Below are 6,000 nucleotides of genomic sequence, written 5' to 3' on the forward strand. Positions count from 1 at the left end.
AAAATACAACAGCGACAACAACAGCAGAACCACAGTGGTCAGGTCTGGTATAGTGACATGAATGGGATGAAGTGAAACAGAGAAGACAGTGGTTGACTACAGCTAGTACCCCAGTTTTTAAGCATTACCTGTTTTGCAGATGGATCCAACAAATGCTTTGTGAAGATCTCTTTTTTCAACTTTTTTCAGTAAATGTAACCAAGCAGTAAATCTAAACCCAACCAAACAACAAGTTAAACTGAAACTAAATGGTACATAAAAATCAATGCAAATTACAGTGTGAAACATAAAGTTCCCAAACAGGATACGAACCCTGGTTTCCAGGTTAACAATTGTTTAAAGTCGCTTTCTGTGGATGTTCTCAAAGAGATAATGCTATCTATAGAAGGTTCCTAGCTTATTTAGCAATAGTAAAACTTTATGATTCATCCTCTCTCAATACATCTTGTATTTGAGCCAGCCATTACATGAGAATAGCAAACACAGCCAAAGCTGCAGGCAAGCAAAAGCTGTTAAACAGTGACGGAACAGAACAGGACACTTGACTGTAATTCGCAGTCCATCTCATTACTAAGTGTCTTTGGCTCGTCTTAGCTTTGTCGTTATGCAGATAAACATTCAAGTGTCATGTTTGGTCACCCATAGAACAAACCAATCCTTTCATCCTGTCCCGTATCCTCAGGGTGAATAAAGGGGGCCACTACAAATAAAAAGCTTCTACTTGCATTTAACCTCCCTCCTAATTCTCCTCAAACTCAAGCCTCTGTCTTCTCTCTTTATTCAAACTGATCTTCTTGAGCTTTAGTGTAAGACAAGGAGGTGGCTATGAGCCAGTATTCTGCTGTTGGGGAGCTGAAACATGAATGCCAAGATGGATGGGATTTTATAGCTGGAATGTGGGGGGTTTGGCTGGGCATGAAAAGATTGGACACACTGGCAGTCGCTGATGCCAAGGCCTTCTAGCATGAGACCCTGCTGGGTTCCAAATATGGCAAAGAGTGTGTCAAAATTAAACTTCAAAAGGAGAAATATTTTAGAGAGTTTCATGCCACATTAAAGTAATATTCAATTGTTTATTTTATATTTTCATAGTAAAAAAAAATCTGTTTCTGACAGAAAAACCAGAAACTGTAGCGGAATATAGCAATAATGAATAGCTAGCATTAACAGACTGTTACAACCTCCAGAAAACATATATACAAGAGCTAAATATCACCCATTGGTTCATAGATTCAAGCTTTTAAACCTCAACTTTAGCATTATGACTGGTCTCATATTGTTTTGTGTTCTTTTGCATTGATTTTTTGTGTGTGTGTTTTGCAGCCCAAAATGAAACGTGTAGAAAGGTTAGCAACCAGGAAAGTTATCTGGTAACGCTATAAGGTTTTGATTGCAAGCACTGGACAAATCATGGGACACAAATGTATATTCCCTGACAGGCTGTGAGTGGTTGCTGGCTGATGCTGACTGAAATTCGTTGCAAAGAGAGATTGGCTGCTAGCAGTTTACTGTTCTTGCCCACAGTTTGTATATCTGCAAATACAAACTTTACACTCCAAGCACTTGCAAAACTTGAAAGAGTGCAACATAAACTACAGCCAAATTATTTCAATATTTTTAACCAGTGCAATTGCATGGAGGCTTTTGGTGTAGCATTGCATAACTCTTTGACATCAATTCCATGCTAGCGACTGCCAGCAATCTCTAGAAACCAACTACAGAACACATTCTTCCCTATTACCCAGCATTTACCAATGGGTATCTGATAGGCCTCTTCTTCTTCTATCCAGCTTACTGTACCTTCCTTCCACCTCACCACCATGGGAAGCAGAGCTTTCAGCTGCTCTGCTCCCAGGCTGTGGAACTCTCTGCCCCCCGAAATAAGAAATATTGGTTCTCTCCCCCAGTTTAAATCCCAACTCAAAACTCATCTGTTCAAATCTGCATATTCACTGTGAATCCACTGTTTGTTAATTTTATCTTGTGCTTTTATTTTATTGTTCTTATTCTGCTATTGTTTTACTAAGTGTTTTATCCTATTGTAAAGCATCCTTGGGTGACTTGAAAGGCGCTCATAAATAAAATTTATTATTATTATTATTATAAGCACTGTTTGAACAGGCCTTTAGCGCTCAGTTTCACAGCAGCTGCCAGAATCTGTAGTAACCACTCGCAACCAGTCAAAGAATACACTTTATTCTCTCATTATTCTCTCACTGGTTCTTGCTAGATGCTCGCTAGCTGGCCTCTAAGTCTGTGTGACTAAAGTCTTAGAGAAACAGAATTCTAGGGGTTCATTCACCACTCACCACTCACAGCTGTGTTTTACAGAAAGTCATATCCCTTACTGCATAATTTCATAAACAATGTTCTAAAAGGCATTGATACCAAAAGCATGGTTTAGTTCAGTGATTCAAATTAGGGGAGGTGCAACATTAGCTACTAGCTAAATTCACAAGCTTTGGCATTTACTTGTCAGTCAAAACACAAAGACACCAATCAATACTAATTTAAACTTTCAGCCTTAATCGAAATGGGTGACTAATAAAAAAATTTCACTACTAGTCCAGTTGTCATGAAGGTGGAAATTAGCAATATGGAGAGACCTCTTACACTTTCAGAATTACCCAGAAGTGTCCAAATGAAGAACTGCACTTTTTCATCTTTGGTTTCATTTTACCTATGGCAAAAACGCAAATGCCTCTACTTTTTAATTCACTCACTTGCCATCTTGGGTTTTCTCCCAATACTTGTACACTTCACTGTGACAAGCCAGGAAAGTCACACGTTTGCTCCAGGTTTGTGTCACGTATCCAAACTTAACTCATACGGTTTCACCTCATTTTACTTCAGCGCTACTAGCTCCAGGTATGCAACTGTCACATCCTGCTGCATTCACCAGCACCTCCCTCTCCCCATGTCAGCACTGATAAGGGAATTGAGTGCATGGCATCTATAATGGGGGAGGGAGATAGTAGGAATGTTATGAAATACAACTACTTCCACAACCAAAGCAGTAATAGCCACAGAACGCTGTTGGCTCAGTTAGAAATGAACAATGACACATTTCATCCTTCTTGAAGTAAAAGGTCAATACACTAGCAGAACTCACAAAAATCTCATCTACAGAAGATGAGCAGCATTGGAGCCTTCTGACTGAATAAAATATGCAATTCTTCAAGAACAGAGAGTATAGCTGCTCTTGTGGGGAATCATCTCAGCAATTCTAATGTTTGTGATTGTCAAAGAATGTCTATAAGAAAGGTTTCAGCCTTTCAGTTTACTACTATAGCTCAGAAGATGTTTAGATTATGTAAAACACCCAAAAGACATAATTCTTGAGAATATAACTGAATTGCTAATGTCGTTTTTGGACCACAGTTAAAACAGATTCCATTTATCTCGCAATGTAGTAAACTGTAGATACACTTTGCTCAATCGCCCACAGAGAAATCCTACTAACTGAATACATTTTACATCATTATTTAATGTTAACATCTCTGTGTGTTTGTATGCCGGTCTTTAAAAAAAGGCAGTCATACCCTCAAACCCCAACCCTAACCCCAGTGCCAACAACTCAGCCCCAATGCCTAAACCAGGCAATAACAAATACAACCAAAAGATTAGCATAGGTAAACACACATTCACTACAGTTTTCTGTGTTTAGCATTCAGCTTAGCAAAGCTGTCTATAATTCATAGCTGTGTATGGGCACTGTTTGTATTATTCATTATCAATTTTCTGTTGCACCTTCCTACAGACACATTGCATTGCGGTGACACATCAGAGGCTGTTTAATGCTGAAGTCTACACAAATTTATGTAGACCTGAGGGAAGCTGAACTACTTATCAGTTTCAAGTTGAACTGTACTTTTTAATCTTTGCAGAAGGGTGACTACGTGTGATGCACATCGGGGTGGGAGAACGCATTACAGAAGAATCTGCTTGAAGAAAGGTTCGCATTCCAAGGAACTAACTGTTCAAGCACAATAGAACACATAACTGCTTTTGCATTGCAATCATGGCTTACATTATTTAGCATTAGCAACATTTAGCGCCTAGAAGACCCATTGGCTTGACTTGTCTATCTAAATAATTCCTTGAAAAGCAAAGACTTTCATTCATTCGGTGCTATATGTACTCTGATGGGCTTCTTTTTTTTTTTTAACAAAAGCAGAAGCTACATTTTAACTTGTAATACCCAGAGTCCAAGAGAGACTAACGAAGCCTACAAACTAAGCCTATTATAATGACTAGCAGGAGATTTAGCATTATAATACATACAGGGTATCCAGTTCAAATGTGGAACATTGTTTTCCATTATAATTGAGTCCAAACAAGCAATTTGTCCACTGGCTCTTATACATGGAGAAAAGGGACTAAATTGGCTGATATTATGACATAAACAAAGGCCTCTTTGGGTAAATGCAGGGTACAGCTAATAAGCTAATAATAAAATATGGTCTTTATCAACTTTCATCAAATTTTTTTGTTGTATAGGATTACACAAGTTAATAATCCACTTAAATCCCTAATTAGCAGTTATCTTTTATTCAAATAATTCTGTAACAGGTACATTTTTATTAAGTTTGGTTTTTTTGTGTTCTCATACTTGCCTTTTATTCTTGTCTAAATAAGTGCAATACTCGCAGTAAATCAGTGCTACACTAAAGCATGTCAAGTTCACAGGCAATACAAAGCTACTCAAACAGGCACAAACCAAAGTGGAACCAAAAAAATCAAAAATGCCACTTTAAAACAATAACATCAGCATGCACGTGCATTCAACTGCCACGCTTAGACCACATGGAGGAATCAAGCCCCCAACACCACCACCCCACCTCCGCCCCCCACCCCATTTTGACCCACTCCACCCCTCTGATGTATGACATCCTATTGTGAATGTGCTATGAGGTAAAAAAAGAAAAAGAAAAAAGAAAAAGAAAGAAAGAAAGAAAAAGACCCTAAACCTATTGCCTCTAAAGGATTGGTCCTGGAGAAAGTGAATTAAGCAACAAAAGAGGCACTTACGTTCAAGAGCCTCACATGGTCGTCCGACAGTAAAGAAGAGAAGTGATTCCAGCCTGAGACAACAATAGTGAGTAACCTTGAAGAGAGAGAGATGGAGAGAAAGTGAGGGTGGTGTTGGTAGTGGTGGGGGGGAGGAGAGACAGTCAGTTAGAGAGATGGGAAAGAAATGTGAGAAAGAGAGGAGACAGATTGATGCGTCCACACACCGCGGCATAGACGCAAATCAAAACACTTTGGATCTTTTCTTGCATCTCCCCTCCTCTCCTCCTCCCGTTCAGTTTTGCCCCCCCACCCCCACCACCAACCCGTGCCTTCGGGTTCCACATGTGTTCAGGCTCAGGCAAGCGTGAAGCGAGCTGAGGAAATCAGCGCTGCAAGTGCTTTGTCCAGCGGTTAGGAAACTCATGCTTCCATTACGTGGAACATTGAGCTTTCTGGCTGCCTTCTGTGGGTCTGATCCGCAGCAGATGGATGGAGAGGCAGGAGATGATATCCAGCATCTTGGCCCTTCTATCACACCTTTCCTGGAAGCTTGCCCTAAACATAAGATTTTATTTATTTATTTTTTAAAACCTGCATGTCCTCTGGAAAATGCAGATAAATCTCTTTCAGTGGCATGTGTCCAGTTTCCCCTACAACTCTGTTTCTGATCATACTGCACTTTTTTTTTCATCCTCTTTAAAGAGATGATGCAAACTGCTTCAATTTTTAGAACTGTCTGCAGTTTTCTACAGCTTTGAGTTGCTTTTAACTTTTAACAGTTTCCACCCGGGGGAACGACAGCAGAGCGCAGCAGGATCAGCAGTTGTTTTGCAACTGAAAAAATACAGATAAACTATGAGCACTGGAGTCTTTAAAAGTAATATCAACAGTTGGTTGATTGCTAGTTTTAAAATTTGATGTGTACCCCTGTCAGAGAAAAAAGTCTTTGATGAATTTAACTTTAATAGGAAGGACAGGATCATGACA

At 39.4% G+C, this 6,000-nt stretch overlaps 1 protein-coding gene across 1 annotated transcript in view; it reads right to left on the reverse strand.

Annotated features, from left to right (window-relative positions):
- The window catches only part of LOC146681667 (E3 ubiquitin-protein ligase Midline-1-like), an 89,438-nt gene extending 84,186 nt beyond the window's left edge, over positions 1-5,252 (reverse strand). The window contains exon 1 of the mRNA XM_085448248.1: positions 5,032-5,252. The gene's annotated coding sequence lies outside the window, so the exon portion shown is untranslated. The remainder of the gene's footprint in view (positions 1-5,031) is intronic.
- Positions 5,253-6,000: the final 748 nt, after the last annotated feature.

Source organism: Copadichromis virginalis, linkage group LG23 (genome assembly GCF_057382275.1).
Source record: "Copadichromis virginalis isolate Kocher_CV1m ecotype Utaka linkage group LG23, C_Virginalis_male_GT1.1, whole genome shotgun sequence".
Classification (NCBI taxonomy): Eukaryota; Metazoa; Chordata; class Actinopteri; order Cichliformes; family Cichlidae; genus Copadichromis; species Copadichromis virginalis.